At 41.1% G+C, this 18,777-nt stretch overlaps 1 protein-coding gene across 2 annotated transcripts in view; it reads left to right on the top strand.

Moving 5' to 3' along the window:
* parn (poly(A)-specific ribonuclease (deadenylation nuclease)) overlaps positions 1-18,777 on the top strand; it is a 164,650-nt gene that overhangs the window by 95,493 nt on the left and 50,380 nt on the right. The window lies entirely within an intron of this gene.

Below are 18,777 nucleotides of genomic sequence, written 5' to 3'. Positions count from 1 at the left end.
CAGAGTTCTGATGTTTCTATCATTCATTCTATAATGTTTCTTGTTTCGTCTGCAAAGAATAAGAATTTCAGGTATACTGCATACATTCTCTGATATTAAATTGAACCATTTGAAGGACAATAATTACTGAGAGTGTGAGAGAATGGGGTCACGAAATGGTAAGTTTGAGCACAGATAGTCATAGTCATACTTTATTGATCCCGGGGGAAATTGGTTTTCGTTACAGTTGCACCATAAATAATAAATAGTAATAGAACCATAAATAGTTAAATAGTAGTATGTAAATTATGCCAGTAAATTATGAATAAGTCCAGGACCAGCCTATTGGCTCAGGGTGTCTGACCCTCCAAGGGAGGAGTTGTAAAGTTTGATGGCTACAGGCAGGAATGACTTCCTATGACGCTCTGTGCTGCATCTTGGAGGAATGAGTCTCTGGCTGAATGTACTCCTGTGCCCACCCAGTACATTATGTTGTGGATGGGAAACGTTGACCAAGATGGCATGCAACTTAGACAGCATCTTCTTTTCAGACACCACCGTGAGAGAGTCCAGTTCCATCCCCACAACATCACTGGCCTTACGGATGAGTTTGTTGATTCTGTTGGTGTTTGCTACCCTCAGCCTGCTGCCCCAGCACACAACAGCAAACATGATAGCACTGGCCACCACAGATTCGTAGAACATCCTCAGCATCGTCAGGCAGATGTTAAAGGACCTCAGTCTCCTCAGCTCTGACCCTTCTTGTAGACAGCCTCAGTGTTCTTTGACCAGTCCAGTTTATTGTCAGTTCGTATCCCCAGGTATTTGTAATCCTACACCATGTCCACACTGACCCCCTGGATGGAAACACGGGTCACCGGTACCTTGGCTGTCCTCAGGTCTACCACCAGCTCCTGATTGGTTGATCCAGTGGTTGCTTGCCACCTTTAAGAGGTACTTCAGAATTTCCCTTAACACCTTAGCTCTTTTCCCCAAGCCTCACCTTAATCCCAAGTGTTGCAACTTTTATTTAACTTTGTGAGTTACAGTTAGTTTGATCCAGTGGACCAATGAGTTATTCAGCAAACGAATGTTGGAAATACATGGCAAACATGCTTTATCTCAATGAGGTATTGAGTGACATGGCAGCATAGCGGATAGCATAGTGCTTTACAGAGCCAGCAATCCAGGTTCACTTCCCTCAGCTATCTGTAAAAAGTTTATTTCTTCCCCCCCCATGACTGCGTGGATTTCCTCCAAGTGTTCCAGTTTGCTTCCACGTTCCAAAGACGTATGGGTTAGTGTTAGTAAATTATCAGCATGCTATGTTGGTTCCAGACACATGGCAACACTTGTGGGCTGTCCCTGGTGCGTCCTTGAACTGTGTTGGTTGTTGACACAAATGACACATTTTGCTGGATGTTTCAATATACATCTGACAAATAAAGCTAATGTAATCTAATCACCCTTGAAAGTCCCAGGTTCTTGTGGTTGCTGATCCTCTCAAATTAGTGCTAACCTGCAACCCAGTGCACCATCATACAGTGTGCTTCCGCTGAGGTAATTACTGAATCCAAGTAATGTGCTTTCTTTTGTCTTCATTTGGCCATTTTTTAATATTTGATTCCTTTTACATATCAAATGGTCCCGTTTATCATCAGAGAATGTATACAATGTACAGCCTGAAATACTTAGTCTTCGCAGATATAAATGAGAAACAGAAGAACCCTAAAAGAATGAATGACCAAATAAAGTTAGAACCCCGAAGTCCCCTCTCCCCTCTCTCCCCTCCCATGCACAAGCAGCAGCAAAGCATCAATCTCCCCCTCCCCCCACCCATTTCAGCAAAAAGTGTTAGCACCCACCCAACAACAGCAAAGCCCCCGAAGAGAAACCATGATCTGCAGTCAATAAAAACTATTGTTTACCTGACAGCTTGACATGTTTCTATCTCTGCCGAGAGATGTCACTCATTACACAGCGAAAGGGGAGACTAACTGTTGACTCTTCTGTACTTTAAACCTTGTGATAATACAACTTACCGCAAATTTAATCAAAGAATGAAAGAATTGAAGCTGTATATTGCCCAGCCAAACTTGAAATCTGAACTGCTGGTTTTCATTAGCAATGAGGATCTTTTTTTGTTCTAATCTCCATTACCAGCCATTTCCAGTATTCCTGCTATTGAAATTGAGTGTAGTGATTTATTCTGAGCTACTTTTTAAAAAGAAAAGTGCAATAGAATAAGCTTTTATCCTCTGTGAGCTTCATGCTCAAAAATGTGAATAATTTGAATTGATCACATCTCGGCACTGACATTTCACTTTCCCCATACATTTTACACCAGCTTATACTAGCATCGTTTTCCACAAAGTAACTTTTATGTGTTCTCTTTCTCTTCCTGCAACTCTTCCCACTTTAAAAAAAATACACACAAAACGTTTTTATTATTTGAAAGATTTAAAGTTTGGTCAGCAAGTCACCGTGAAAGAAGCAGCTACCATTGGATACATGTACTACTTCCTTTGAGTCTTTCTGACGTGATTTTCTCACTGCACTTTGATAATCTTTTTGAAGTGTACACAGAGATATGTTTTGAATTTTCTCATGGCTAGAATGCCTCCATTTCCGATTGGTGAATGAGTCACCACAAGGATTAAACAATGGACTAATGAATTCGTAGATAGGCTTGAAGTCATTGAAGGGAAGGCAAATGGACCAGAGATGACCCATAATATGGGAATGAGGGCACTAAGTAATGCATGTGCTTTATTTGTCTCCTTTATCCCCTTGCTTGTCTAGATCAAACTATATTCTGCCATTAGATAACTTGAACTATTTGTAGCACAGTGTACATTTAATCTAAAGTTGACACTTTAATTGGAAAATGATTCATTAAATATCGTTGAATAGAGTTAACATTCAAAGTGCAGTAATTGGGAAATACAAACTGAGCAGTGAACTGAATTGTAGGCTACTTAATATTGATTTTGGGTCCATTCGCATATCCTCCAGAATCTAACTTTCCTACTACATTGGTTATAAATAGTACCCTTATTTTGGTTTATTTCATTTTGTTTTAGCTTTGTGCTCAGCCTCTAATGGTTTTCATGATAACCTTAATGCCATGCTGCTTCTGTGATCAATTGTGATTAGTGATTTGGATTAGGGACAAGCAGCAAAATCATGTGTTTAAAATCTTGTGTCTAAACTCCCGCAATCTCCAGTTCTGGCCTCTTGAAATCTTTCTCCCTAGTGCCTCTAAGTTCCCTTCCCTCCACAAATCATTGGTTTTCGAATTTCAAGATAACCTTATTATTAAAATATGGATATGTCGCCACTTATGTGAACAAATTTCAAGTCACATGCTGCTGATAATAAACCTGATTCTGATTGCTACCCTGAGATTCATTTTCTTAGAGGCATTCACAGAATAAAGAAATATAATAGAATCCAATTTTTTTTAAAGCTACACAGAATGACAAAAAACTGTGCAAATACAAAAAAAAACAAATAAATAAGTAACTTAATAATACTGAGAGCATGATTTGTAGGGTGTTTGAAAGTGACCTCCTCAAGTGTTGGAATCCGTTCAGAGTTGAGGTGAGTGAAGTTGCCCATGCCGGTTCAAGAGCCTGATGATTGTAGGGTAATAAATGTTCTTGAATCTGGTGGTGTACTGACTAAGGCTCCTCTACCATCTACTTAATGGTAGCAGTCAAAAGAGACCATGGCTTTGATGATGGATGCTGTTTTCTTGTACCACCACTCAATGTACACTATGGTGGGAAGGTCTCTTTCCTGTGATGGACTGGGCTAAGTTCACCACTTTGTGTAGGCTTTTTCATTCTTGGGCATTGGTGTTTCCATATAGGGCTTTGAGCTCATAATTCATTCTGAGAATTACTCTGCTTCCTTAACAGTACTCTGTTAAGGTTGCCCCTTGTTACTTGTGAGGGTCATTGCTACAATGAGACAGCAGACAATTTTGTGAAAGGTCTTCAATTGTTTCATAACACTTAACTGCATTGGAACAAGTGAGTGCCTCAGTTGCTGATGAAATAGTTTCTGAAAGAGTCTGAAATAGTCCCGATGTAGGGTTTTGGCCTGAAATGTCAACTGTTTATTCCTCTCCATTAATGCTGCCTGATTGCAGAGTTCCTCCAGCATTTTGTATGTGCTACGCTGGATTTTCAGCATCTTCAGAATCTCATGTATTTCTGAAATAGCTTGAAAGTTTATTTGTGCATGGCCACTGAGCAATGTGGAAGCTGGAACTGGGAAATATAAAATCTTTATTCAACACAGCAGATCTTCTGAAGAGAATGCAGTTCTCCTCTCAAACACAATGTTTTGTATTTTTTAAACGCAAAGACAGCAATAAACAATTAACTACTTTCAATTCACTTCTACATTTTTTGAATGTAGACAGGCAATGTTGTAGAATTACATATTTCTGATGGGAACATCAGGGTTTCAACTAGCAGAAACTGAATATTCAATTGCTGGTGGTTGGTCCAAAATCTTATGAACACAAATTTCAGACACCCAAAATTAGAAACAGAATCAGATTTAATAACCCTGACATGGTCGTGAAATTTATTGCCTTTGTGGCCACGGTACAAAACAATACATAAACATACTATAAATTACAATAGAAAATATATTTTTAAAAAATTAGCGTAAAAAGAAAGCAAAAATAGTAAGATAGTGTTCATGGGTAGGTTCACTGAGAATTCAGAAATCTGATGGTGGAGGAGAAGCTGTTCTTCAAATGTTGAGTGTATCTTCAGGCTCCTGTACCTCCTTTCAGATGGTAGTAATAAGAGAGCATATCCTGACCGATGAGGGTCCTTGATGATGAATGCTGCCTTTTTGAGGCATTGCCTTTTGAAGATGTCTTCAATGTTGAGGGGGCTGGAGCCCATGATGGAGGGGGCTGAGCTTGCAACTCTCTGTAGCTTTTCCCAATTCTGATCTATAGCGGATGTTGATGCAAGCAGTTAGAATGCTGTCCATAGCAAGTGTCCCTAATGTATCTGACTCCTCCCCACCCCCCCACCCCCGGGCAGGGTGTTCCAAGCAGCCACCAGATTCTCTGTGTAATATTTTTAAAATTTATTTCTGAGGTCCAACATAGCATAGGCCCTTCAAGCCCATCAAGCCACGCCACCCAGCAATCTCCCAGTTTAATCGTAGCCTAATCACAGGGCATTTTACAATGATCAATTAACCTACCAACCAGTACGTCTTTGGACTGTGGGAGGAAACCCATGTCGTCACAGGGATAGCCTATAAACTCCTTGGAGACAGCGGTGGGAATTGAACCCGTGTCACCTGTACTGTAAGCGTTGTGCTAGCCACTGTGCTGCCCTGCTGCCTGTTATGTCCCTTTGAATTAGCTGTTTCTGCCCTGAGGAAAAATTCTCTGGCTATCCACTTGAACTATGCATCTTGTACACTTCTATCAAGTCATTTATTGCAGGGTGTGGCAAGTTTAACGAAAGGAGCTTGAGGGGGGTTCAAGTGCATCATAAATGCTGACTAAGCCCAAATGGGCTGAATGGCCTGCAGATCATACATATTGACTGATATTGAAAGCATTCCAAAACCTAGTACTCTTTTTTTCAAACATGTTTGCTGCCCGCACTCTAAATTATTTTGCCTGACAGTTCACTTGCCCTAACCGGAGACACTATAGACTTTTAAAAAAAAAGACAGACTGAACGACTGATGATTCAGCTCTGTGCTGAATCAGGGAAAGCTTGTGGTAACATCAGATCTGCCTCACATTCTTTAGTGGCCAGCGTCACAAATAATGACCACGATAAGAGTAAGGGAAGTGCTGCGTTGTTTTGAAAAAGACTAGTTTTGAGAATTACTGCTTTCTGTTTACTCTGGCCAAGCAAAGTGTGCAGCTAGTTTTGCAGGACAAAAAGTATGCCCACAATTGGCAATGAAATGCAATTGTACAGCGCTTGCTTGTTCTGCGGAAGCTGAGGAACAAATGGAGTGATTCATATGCTAACAAATCATAGACAAGAACGATGCAGGAAATAAATCTTTCTTATCTATGGAAAGCTGAATGCCACTGTTAAGATCCACTGTATAATACTACATAATCCTGTTCTTCATGGATGAGTTTCCCCAGTTTGGACCCTAGAGAATACAAAGCTATTTCCCGAGTTACATCAGACAGCTGAATATCAGATTCAGGTTTAATATCACTGGCATATGTCATGAAATTTGTTGTTTTGTGACAGTAGTACATTGCAATACCTAATGATAAGGAAGTATAAATTACAATAAGAAATATAGAAAATAAATAAGTTATGCAAGAAGAGAACAAACAGAGAAACATAGTGAGGTAGTATACATGGGTTCATTGTCCATTCAGAAATCTGATGGCAGGGGGAAGAAGCTGTTCCTAAAACATTGACTGTCTTCAGGCTCCTATACCTCCTGCTATGTATTTGCTATTGGAATGGCAGCCTTTCAGTTGAGCTATCTGCAGCTGAGTAAAAGTTGTCCTGGAAGGAATGCATAGCTTGAATCTGTGAGCACTTGATCTATAATTGCAATGTTAAGGTTGAGCTGCAAAAAATTATATTCACTGTTTTTGCACTGTGAGCGATAGGCATTAAAGCAAGGCAGAAAGATATGAATTTATAAAGTCCCCTTCAGGGTATTTTGAAGTGCAACTTCTGAAGTACTCTTTTTAAAGAAAAAAAAGATGCTGTTATAGAAAATGTGGGGAAAAAGTGAGAGGGAAAAGGGAAATAAATAAATAAGGGATGGGGCAGCGAACGGGAGGAGGGGCATTAACGGAAGTTAGAGAAGACAACTTCTCTGACTTCCGTTAATGCCCCTCTTCCCATTCTCACCCCATTCCTTTATTTGTTTATTATTTTTTCCTTTTTTTCCTCACCCTCTTTTTTTTCTCTCTCTGTCCCTCTCACAATAACTCCTTGCCTGCTCTCCATCTTCCTCTGGCGCTCCCCTCCCCCGTTCTTTCGCCCTAGTCCTCCCATCCCATGATCCTCTCCCTTCTCCAGCCTTGTATCCCTTTTGCCAATCAATTTTCCAGCTCCTGGCTCTATCCCTCCCCCTCCTGTCTTCTATCATTTGGATCTCCCCCTCCCCCTCCCACTTTCAAATCTCTTACTATCTCTTCTTTCAGTTAGTCCTGACAAAGGGTCTCGGCCTGAAACGTTGACTGTGCTTCTTCCTATGGATGCTGCCTGGCCTACTGCATTCCACCAGCATTTTGTGTGTGTTGCTTGAATTTCCAGCATCTGCAGATTTCCTTGTGTTTGAGTATTTGGATAATAATGGTTGCAATAACGATACTGTTCAGAAATGTTATTTTTCCATATTAATATTTTTAACAAGTTTACTGAAATGCTTTATTTATTTCAATCTGTCTCTGTTATACTTTATTAATAGTAAAACAATGAATACAAGTAAATAAGCAACAGAATTCATAATGTTTCTATGAAGTCCACAATTACTTTTACTAATGCGTCTGGTAAATTAGGCAGAGCAGATGAAATTTCATGCTAAGGTGGTGTGTTTTGGGACGTTTGTTAAGGGGAATTTGTACACCATATGTAACCAGTAGAACCCAAGGGAGTATTAAGCAACAGAGGGTCCATGGTATACAAGTCTATAGATCACTAAAGGTGGCAGCACAGGTAAATAAGAAGGCATGAAGAATGCCGGCCTTCATTAGCCTGGGGCTGGAATATAAAGCACTGAGGTCTCTGTACAACATTATAAAATGTTTGGTTAGCCCACAGCTACGATATTATCTGACTTACAAGGATGTTGCTTAGGATAATATGTTTCATAAATGTTGGCTATGCAGATACTGAGTCCGCTGCTGTTTCATGTCAGTTTTTTTGCCTGTCGCTCATTTTCCAGTGGCATTTTTATTATTTGCAGGCTCTGATACAACACCTCCCAAGCCAATCTTCTTTCCTTCCAAGAAATTTCTGCACTTCTGTCGACAGCTAGATTCCTGCATTGGCCACTGAATTCTGCCTTGAAGCTTACATGGTCTTTAGTCTTTCCAGAAAGATGAGTGATTTTACAGGAAGAATCTTCATCTGTTTAGAAGTCCGAATGGACAACCTCTAGTAATACATCTGTATTGGTGGTATCTATCTATGGTCAGATACAAAAATGAAGCTGAAGTACCAAGTTTGCTTGGTAAAAGGAGACGAAGGGTGATGACTGAGGATTTCTTTTGCGATTGAGAACCTGTGAACCATGCTGTTTCACAGGGATTGGTGCTAGGATCCTTACTTCAGTGACTCCAGAGTGTAAGTAAATGGCTGGATTAATAAGTCTTTAGATGCTAGGAAACTCAGTGGTATGGTTGACAGTGCAATATTTACTAGTGCACTAAATATTTCCGTAGCAGTTCAGTGAGGTTCTGATCCAAGCCATGGTACAATAAAGGCTTAGTATAGTGCATCCTCTTTGGTTGTGAAGTTACTAAGCATCACAATTTGTCACAGCACATTAGTCCCCTCTGTTTGACCCTGCATGCCTTTGAGTTGGAACTTGTGTTCCATTGCTTGGATGTTAAGAGCTTTTCATTGTTCTGTGAACTACACTGAAGGCACCAGAATGTCGAGACAAGTATTTTCCAATGAATCAGAGTCAGGTTTATTATTACTGACATATATCATGAAACTTGCTGTTTTGTGGCAGCAGTACAGTGCAATATGTACCAATGTTACTATAAGTTACAAAAGTAAGTAGAGCAAAAAGAGAGGTAGTGTTCATAGCCCATTCAGAAAAATCTGGTGGAGGGGAAAAAGCTCCTAAGACATTGACCAAGACTTGAGCGCAGGGTCATAAAGGAAAGGTCGGATACAGGCTGAATCAAGGCTGTGGGGTCCTGGCCCCAGACAACTGAACTCAATGTTTGGATGTCAATTTAGGCACCGGGCCAGATTGAGAGGGTCAGGGTGTCGGGTTCCGGGCCAAGGGACAGGCCAGTTCAGCTTGCTGCTCCATGGCTTGGCTCTGCACTGAACTACTCTGAACTGTGGGATTCTCTTTGCGGACTTCAGCTCAGAATACTATTTGATAGCAGTTATTGTCTGCATGATGTGTTTTGTTTCACTCTGCACGTTGGGTGTTTGGTCTTTGTTTAATGGGTTCTTTTATTTTTTAATGGTTTTTTTTATGGGCATTATGTGTTTTTTTAAAAACATGAGTTCTTTCGAGTTTCTTTGTTTCGTGGCTGCCTGTTTGGAGATGAATCTCAAGGTTTTATAATGTATACATTGATAATAAATATATTTTGAACTTTGAAATTTGAGTGTGCATGTTCAGGCTTCTGTACTTATTCCCTGATAGTAGTAATGAGACTATCCATTAAATAATCATCATAAATTCTGGCTAAGTATCCAGTGGCAGCTATTTTCTGCTGATGACCAGGTCTCCAGAAGTTCAGTTAGTAGTGTACTACTCTCTGCATCAGATTCTAAATATTGTTGTTTGGTGGTGCTTGTGGTTTTCTAAATTACACTACAAAATTCCATTCTGTTCTTGAGTTCTTATCTGAGTCACTGTCCTGGCTCTGGAATTATTAAGTGTCAGATGTTGCTCAATTAAAAGGACCATTTGTTCAAGTCCGTTCAGTGTAATCTCATCCAACTCTGAGTCAGAAAATTATGGGTTCAAGCCCCATTCCAATGACTGATGTTCCTACGTAGATACCTAAACATTATTTGAGCTGACAGATATTTGCTCTTCAGCAGCTATCACTAAAAATATTATTTGCTTGTTATGATGCTGTAGCTGGAGTTTGCTGAGTACATATTGGTTACGATGCTTCCTACATCAGCCATTGTCCAAAATCTGTAAGATCTAGGATGGAAATTAGTGGGGAAAGATGAATGGACGAGAACAGCAGAGGCAGTGATCCCTGCAGAGAGTGGGGGGTGGGGGAGTAAAGATGTGCTTGGTGGTAGGATCCCTTTGCAGATGGTGGAAGTTGTGGTAATTTATTTGTTGAATGTGGAGGCTTATGGGGTGGTAGGAGAGGACAGGAACAACTCTACTCCTATGAAGGAGGCAGGAAGATGGTTGAGCACGGACGTCTGGAAAATGGAGATGGGTGAGGGCAGCACCAATGGCGGAGGAAAGGAAACCCTATCTTTGAAGAAAGAGGACCTGAAAAGGAAAGCCTCATCCTGGAAACTGATGCAGCAGAGATGAAGGAACTGAGAAAAGGAATAGCATTTTTACAGGAAACAGAGTGAGAAGAGGTAAGGTCAAGATAGCAATGGGAATCAGTAGATTTATAAAACAGTTTCCACAGATGCTGGAAATCCAAAGCAACACACACAAGATGCTGCAGGAACTCAGCAGGTCAGACAGCATCTATGAAGAGAAATAAAGAGTCTACATGTCTGACCAAAACCCATCAAAGCTGACTGTTATTCCTTTCCATAGATGCTGCCTGACCTGCTGAGTTCCTCCAGCATCTTGTGTGTGAAATTGAACTCCTGTTGAGTTTGCGTAACTACTGGGATAGTGTATTGAGAGAAGTATAAATATCCAACTGATTGAAATATTTTTTTTAATCTGTAGAATCTGCTGTAATTTTTCTTTCTAATAACATGTTTATAATACGTATTTATTTTAGAAAAAGGCTATGTGCGCTTTTATTCCTTTCTTGAGATCTGCAAGTGAAAGCACTTTACTACAAGAAACTTTGCACTTATTCTACTACCGTTAGCAGTAAAAAAGCTATCTCACAGTAAAAGGCAGCCAAGGAAACCCACTGCTGGACTGACCTTTTAAAGTCCTCACCACATCCACGTCCTCACCATCAATAGTAACAGTAACCATCAATAGTAAACTAAATCTCCCAATTAGTTTTTGTTCTTTAAGAGTTGCCCAAATAAATGGCTGCTTTGATTAACTGACTGCCCAATAAGCTGGAATCCACTGTACTCTTTTTAAGAAAAATGTTACAGCTATATAGGACTCTGGTCAGACCCCACTTGGAGTACTGTGCTCAGTTCTGGTCATCTTACTACAGGGAGGATGTGGAAACTATAGAAAGGGTGCAGAGGAGATTTACAAGGATGTTGTCTGGATTGGGGAGCATGCCTTATGAGAATAGGTTGAGTGAACTTCGCCTTTTCTTCTTGGAGTTACGGAGGATGAGAGGTGACCTGAAAGAGGTGTATAAGATGATGAGAGGCATTGATCGTGTGGATAGTCAGAGGCTTTTTCCCAGGGCTAAAATGGCTAACACGAGAGGGCACAGTTTTAAGGTGCTTGGAAGTAGGTACAGAGGAGTTGTCAGGGGTATGTATTTTACACAGAGAGTGGTGAGTGTGTGGAATGGGCTGCCAGCGATGGTGGTGGAGGCGGATACGATAAGGTCTTTTAAGAAACTCCTGGATAGGTACATGGAGCTTAGAAAAATAGGGGGCTATGGGTAACACTAGGTAATTTCTAAAGTAAGTACATGTTTGGCACAGCATTGTGGGCCAAAGGGCCTGTATTGTGCTGTAGTTTTTCTGTGTTTCTAAAGGGCAAGGTTAAATGACCTTGAAGTGCCTGTGTGATTGGGCCAGTTCTGTGTATTTTAACTTGTTCAGGGGGTTAAGCCACCATGTTGGTAAGCATTCTAGAACTTAATGTTGTGAGAAGATCCTCACACTTTGTCAACCTATCAGTCTTCAGAACTTTGGGATTTTTGTTTCTATTATTTTGTAACTACATGTCTGTTTGACTCTGTGTGCTGTGTTTTGCACCTTGGCCCCAGAGGTGTTCAGCTGTATACATGTGTATGATTGAATGACAGACTTGAATTTGGTGGGTTAGAGGCCATTTGTTTATCCACCACTTTCTTTCCTCTTTAAATACTTCAGTATCAACAATGATTTCTTCTTAAGCCCATCGCCCCTACTAGGGCATAGGCTGCCATTAGCAACTGGCCAGAGTCCTCTGTCCTGGGACAGTCTTTCATGTTGTCCCCAGGTGTAGCCCAACTTTGAAGACCCTTCCTCTCCCAGGCAGCTTCTGTTGCGTTTCTCAAGTAGTGTTTTTTTTTAACATGATGGAGTTGTCAGCTCCATGCCCAATCAATTATGCCCAATTCAATCCTCTTCCTTTCACAACCAGGCCCCTGACCTTCCAGGGCAGAGTTAACAGTGGTTTCGCTGGTAGTTCAACGGCAAATGTTCAGAACCAGCTTCAAAAACAGTTGAGCCCTATAACTGAGCTGCCAGAGAGCTACTGAAGCTCAGAATGACTGTATGCAATTGCTGGGTTTAATCAGCAAGGAGAGGCTTCATTTCTGACTTGAACACACCCCGGGGATTAATGAATCACTCCGGCCTAAACAGATGGCTGGACAGGTGTGATAATGTAGCTATTGGGGAGTCTGCCTTGGGCTGCAGACATTGTTCTGAGAGGTTCTTGCCACATAAGAGCTGAGTCATCATCTGCCACACAGCATGCATCTGTCCTCTCTAACAGTGTTCTATTCAAGTGCAGAATGACTATTAGACGGTTGCTGTGATTTCGGCTTGTATCCGTAATGGTAGTTTGCCATATTTTCATCTCGGCAGTCAATCTGTGTTTAGGTAGCCGAATCACTGAGTAGATTGTCTCTTTTGATTTAAATATAATTTTGCTCACACTTGAAGTATTGTAAAGCTTTACATCATGCGCTGTAAAAATAAGGTTCTTTGTATATCTTCACTTACAAATTCAAATGGAAACTTAAGTTGATTAGGATTATAAAATAGAATATGGTTCAACTTGTGAAGTAGTTGAAGTTCCTGTTGTATTTGTGAAAATTTTCTACCAGTATTTTGGTTTGAGCTGCATACAGTGGTGTACCTGGCACAAAATGACGTCCTAGCTACTCTCTTCATCCTCCCATCCCCACCCCACCTACCTTCCCCCTTCACTAGCTTCACCTATCATCTTCCAGCTTGTACTCCATTCCCTCCCCCCGCCCCACCATATTCCGGCTTCTTTCCCCTTGCCATCCAGTCCTGATGAAGGGTCTCAGCCCAAAACATCAACCCTGTATTTCCCTCCATCGACACTGTGCGTCTGCTAGGTTCTTCCAGCAGTTTGTGGGTGTTAATACGAAAGAAATTATTTAAAGCTGTTAAAAAAGTTTTAACATCATGCAATTACTGCATGCACATTGGTAAAAGAATTAAGAGCTTTAAATAAGCCATAGTTTTCTTATTAACAGGCTATAAATATTAACAGATTATTGATTGATCTGTTTTCAACGTAAACAGATAGAAGTTGAAAACGGGTTGAAAGTATGAAGAAATCAGATTTATTTTACAAAGTCATCAAATTCGCTTTTTAGTCACTTTGATGATATTAAGGCAAATTTATTGGCGTGTTGGTTCTGAGCTTGACTTTTAAATTTTTCATTTGGAAGTCATTATGAGGTTGATTGGAATCACTTTTCCTAAATCTGCCAGGAAATGTTTGGCAGGAGACTTCTTAAGTGGGTAGTCATAACTGAAGGAAGAAGTTTACTTACTAAGCCCATCACCCCTACTGGGCAAACACGAGGAATTCTGCAGATGCTGGAAATTCAAGCAACCCACATCAAAGTTGCTGATGAACGCAGCAGGCCAGGCAGCATCTCTAGGAAGAGGTACAGTCGACGTTTCGGGCCGAGACCCTTTGTCAGGACTAACTGAAGGAAGAGCTAGTAAGAGCTACTGGGCATAGGCTGTCGACAGCAGTCTATCAGAATCCTCTGTCCTGCGCTGGCCTTTCAAGTTGACCCCACGAGTAGCCTGTCTTCAACATGTCCTTCCTCTCCCAGGGATGAGGTCCTTGGAGCTTTGCTTGGTGTTTCTGTAGCATGGGGCTGTAACAGAACGGGGTTTCTAGCCCCCTACCCAACCAGGCTTGGGACCATTCATGGCAGACTTGAAAAAGTTTGGAATGCTTTTTATTTTTATCATGGAGATTGCAATGCAGATTAGAAAGTATAATTATTGTCAAAATCCAATTGTTCGCTTATAGACTGGAAGTGATCATGACATGCTTCAGACAGGATCATAGATGTGTTTCCTTCAGGAGTTTATATCTGTGTTTGAAAGTGTGTGGTTGAATCAGATACTGAACAGTCCTTCATACATTCCTTTCTGCTAATTCATAAGCAGTAACAGTGAGGAAAAAGGCTTTTTTTGCTTTGCAGGAGTTTTGGTGTGTGGTGTGTTGAAAAGATATTCTTGAGGCTTGATGGAGTCATGTGCATGTCACCCGAGTCATGCTTTTAAGTGCAATTACTTGTAGGCTTTATGTCCGTTATCTCAAAGTTCAAAGTGGATTTGTTATCTAAATACATATGTCACCAAGTACACCCCTGAGATTCAATTTCTTATGGGCAATCACAGGATCTACAAGAAACTCAATACAATTAATGAAGGATGACACCCAAAAGGATGGACAAAAGTCAGTGTGCAAATGCAAGAAGCAATAAATATCGAGAACATGAACATGAAAGTGAGTCTGTACGTTTTTGAAGCAATTCAGTGAAGGGGCAAGTGAAGTTATCCCCTCTAGTTCAGAAGCCTGATGGTTCAGGGGTAATGCATGTTCCTGAAGCTGGTGGTGTAAGTCCTGAGGCTTTTGTACCACTTTCCTGATGGCAGCATGCAAAGAGAGCATGATCTGGATTGTGGAGGTCCTTGATGGTGGATACTGCTTTCCTGCAACATGCTCTGTGTAGATGTGCTCAGTGGTAGAGAGGGTTTTACCCGTGATGGTCTGGGCTACTTTTTGTAGCTTTTCTGGTCAAGAGCATTGGTGCTATGATGCAACCAATCAGTATGTTCCACTACACATCTATAGAAATTTGGCAAATGACATGCCAAATCTTTGCAAATTTCTAAGAAAGTAGAGGCACTACTGTGCTTTCTTTGTAATGGCACTTCTGTGCTGGACCCAAGTCAGATCCTCTAAAATGATAACACCTAAGAAATTTGAAGTTGCTGACTCACTCCACCTCTGATCCCCCAATGAGGACTGGTTTATGGACCCACCAATTTCCTCCTCCTGAATTCAGTAATCATCTCCTTGGTCCTGCTGACATTGAATGAGTTGTTGTGGCCCCACTCAGCCAGATTTTCCATATTCCTCCAATCTTGTCTGCTTTCTTCAAAGGTGGTTACTTGTACTATTCTGTTGACACCCACTATAGATGTGTGATCACTCGAGTCGATTATGATGGTCTTCTAAGGAGTTGTCTACTGCTGGGACCTCAGGTGGCTATAGAGGCCGATCCAGGATCCACATATCTAGGATGTTAGAGTGGATTCCCTTAATAGAAAATGCCTGTGCATTATATAACCTGCACAGGCTGATGCACGGGCAGTTACCACACGGTCCTTGACAGACTGGGGTCAGGTTCCAGTGGCGTGGCATTTCAAGACGACAGGGGACCTTTCACTGCTACAGCCTTCCTCCGCCTTCACTGCCCCTGTGATGTTTCATCTTCTGCCAGCTTCACTGTTGAGGTCTTGGTTGGATCACTTTGTCTGGTACCTCCTCCTTGACCTTGCCACTATGGATGACCTTACCGGGAACTAAGCTCCAGTTGGCATTGTCGTCAGAATCTCAGAAACTCACAAGCCTCTCCGTGATGACAAAGTGATGATCCTCGAAGAAGAGGCACCTATAATGGCTTAAGAGTGATCATTGAATTTGGCGTTGAGCTTCTTGAAGTAACGTACAGTATGGAAATGTCTTGATATTTCCAGATTGTGGAACCTATTTACCGTTGCTTCTGCTCCTCCATCCTTTTATTCGTTTCAGAGATGCAGTGCAGAGCAGACCCTTCCAGCTCAAAGAACTGCACCACCCAACAACCCACCTATTTAACCCTAGTCTAAGCACAGGACAATTTTACAATGCCCAATTAGCCCACTAACCATTATGTGTTGAACTGTAGGAGGAAACCAGAACACCTGAAAGAAACTTGCATAGTCACGGGGAGAACGTACAAACTTCTTACAGACAGCATCGGAGTTGGACTCTCAACTCTACCACCCTGAGCTGTGCCAACCTAAATCTAATCTTTGATGCCTACCTTTGGCTTCTCCACTTTGATTCGTTTAAGCAGGCACTGTTTTTAAAATTGTTGTTAATCATTACCATTACAGAGTTACCTCATAATTCTGTACTTTGTAACTCCTGGCATTCTGCAATGAAAGCCTAACTTCTGTATTGTGGGGTGGATTCCACAAAACTGAAAATCTCCATGCACCTAACCAGCAGAAATTGAAATTTTTGTTTTAGCTATCTTTAACATTTGTAAGAAAACCTCGGGAGAATGAGACTCTGGAGGGCATCACAATTTTGCACCGCTCTGCACTTCTAATGTAGAGGTAATAAATAAAAAGTACACATTTTGAAGTATAAAAAGCAGAGCTCACACGATCTCTAAACATGCTGCTCTCCCATTCTATGTGGTGTCTGACCTCTATTATTTGAAAAAGCAGTTTAAACCATTTAAGGCTTGTAACTTGGCAAGTGACTATTCATCTCACTGTGTCTGTGCTGTATTTTGTGTGAGTAGTCCAGCTGTTCTGTTCTGATTCCTGTTGCGTTGCCTTTTAATCTTCCATTGTTCTGTCTATATTTTTTCTTAACAAATATGTAAACACAAAATCTTCCAGTTTCCAATGGCCACCTTAAAACATCCTCTAGTCTTTCTCCTTGCATTCACGTAGTGTGATTCTTGGATTGATGATCATTTATTGATTCTCCAACACAAAGAAGCAATCTTTCACCATTTGCAAATTTCTTCTTAATTTCTCTAGGAGTTGCTGTTGCAAGAATGGCAAAATATGTCAAAGAAACTGGTGCTCTTTGTGCTTTTTTTTAAAAAATACTTTTGTTACAAAGATAAATTGGGAGCTCTTGGTTCCCAGTTCACAGCTGAGTTGGTCAGCTTAATTTCACGCTAAGGTGTAGTTGTTAGCGTGACGTTAAGTGCCAGTGATCAGGCTTCAATTCTTGCCACTTTCTGCAGGGAGTTTGTACATCTTCCCCATGACCGTGTGAGTTTCCTCTGGTGCTCCAGTTTTCTCCCACGTGCTAAAGAGATATGGATTTGTAAGTTGTGGGCATGCTTTGTTGGTACCGGAAGCATGGAAACACTTGGGTGCTATTCCCAGCACATCCTCAGACTGTGTTAGTTGTTGACACAAACGACACATTTCACTGTATGTTTTAATGTACATGTGTCAAATAAAGCTAATCTTTGTAGGATTGCTTGCCAAGCCTGGAGGTTGAATCTCAAACACTTCATCACTAGTCAAGGTGACATCAGTGCACAATTGTGTTGTTTCTGCCAAGTGCTGTCGTTAATATAGGTCTGGCTGATTGTTCTGAATCATTGGCTGTCGTGCTGACCATAGTCTCTGCTGGGTCCCGGCCAACAAATAGCTGAATGATCTCCGCCGGCCCATGTCCCTGGTTTATTGGTTGTTGTGAGTGTTAGTTCCTCGAGTGTCCACGGCTCACCCCTCAGCCCCGATCCCACAAGCACAAAGGTTCATAAATTGTGCCTGGTTCAATGTGCTTCTTAATAGAGTCTTCCACTGAGAACTAATCTTATAAGAATTCTTTTGATTTCATGTTTTGTGCTTCTGCCAGGATTTTTGAAGTTTTTCAGGTGAACTTCTGCCCTTCTTGGTCTTCATGTACTGAGATGAGTGACAGGATCGTGGATTCTTACAGCCTGCTGATGTTCATGTAGTCTCGTGCATAGTTTTCTCCCCATCTGTCCTACATAGCGTTTGGGCCAGTCTCCACATTAGATCTGGTATTTTATGCTTGTTCTCTCCATGTGGGCTGTTGGATCTTTGGTTCTAAAGACAAGCATTCTGATGATTATGCTGGATTTTTGTGCAACTCTTATTCTGTGTGGTTGGAGCAGTCTTGTCGTCATTCCAGAAATATTCCTAATTGGTAAAGTATGAATACACAGTTACAGGAACATGGGGAAATCATAGTTGGAGACGAACTGTTATGTAATAATAACTCTGTAGGAGCAAATCCAGATAGCATTGTCACTGCTACCCTGAAGTTATTGAACATCTGTTCTACATATTCCTGGTGGCTGTAGGGGAACGTAAGAATTTTTTTGTTTTGTTTGTACTTGAAATAGAGAAATAAATGTTTCTATTGATCAAGTGCAAAATTATTTTGCTGCTTGTCTCAGGTAGAAATATGGTGCTTTGGTAAAGTTACTATTGACAACTGGTTTGTGGTAAACCGCTTGTTGGATTTCAGTCTGTCCAGAGGCAGCACGTTTTCTGCATTGCCTTTACAGTTATCTACTGATGTGCTGTTATTCCCAAAACTAGTACAATGCAATGTTAACATCAAAGTTCAAGGTAAATTTATTATCAAGGTGCATACACGTTGCCATATACAACCCTGGGATTCATTTTCTTTCAGGCATTCACAACAGATGCAAAGAAAAAGTGATAGAATCAATGAAAACTGCAAACAGACGGGCAAACAGCCAATGTGCAAAAGATGACAAGTTGTGCAAATACGAAAAGCACAGATAATAATTATAATAAATAATATTGAGAACACAAGTTGTCGAGTCCTTGGAAGTGAGTACATAGGTTGTGGAATCAGTTCGGTGTTGGGGTGAGTGAGGTTATCCAACCTGGTTCAGGAGTCTGATGGTTGAGGGGTAATAACGGTTCCTGAACCTGGTAGTGTGGGACAGTACTAGATTTAATGCCTCAATTA

This window comes from Mobula hypostoma, chromosome 9, assembly GCF_963921235.1.
Source record: "Mobula hypostoma chromosome 9, sMobHyp1.1, whole genome shotgun sequence".
Classification (NCBI taxonomy): Eukaryota; Metazoa; Chordata; class Chondrichthyes; order Myliobatiformes; family Myliobatidae; genus Mobula; species Mobula hypostoma.
Note: the sequence above shows the minus strand (reverse complement) of the source record. Positions and strands in the feature narration are given on the sequence as shown.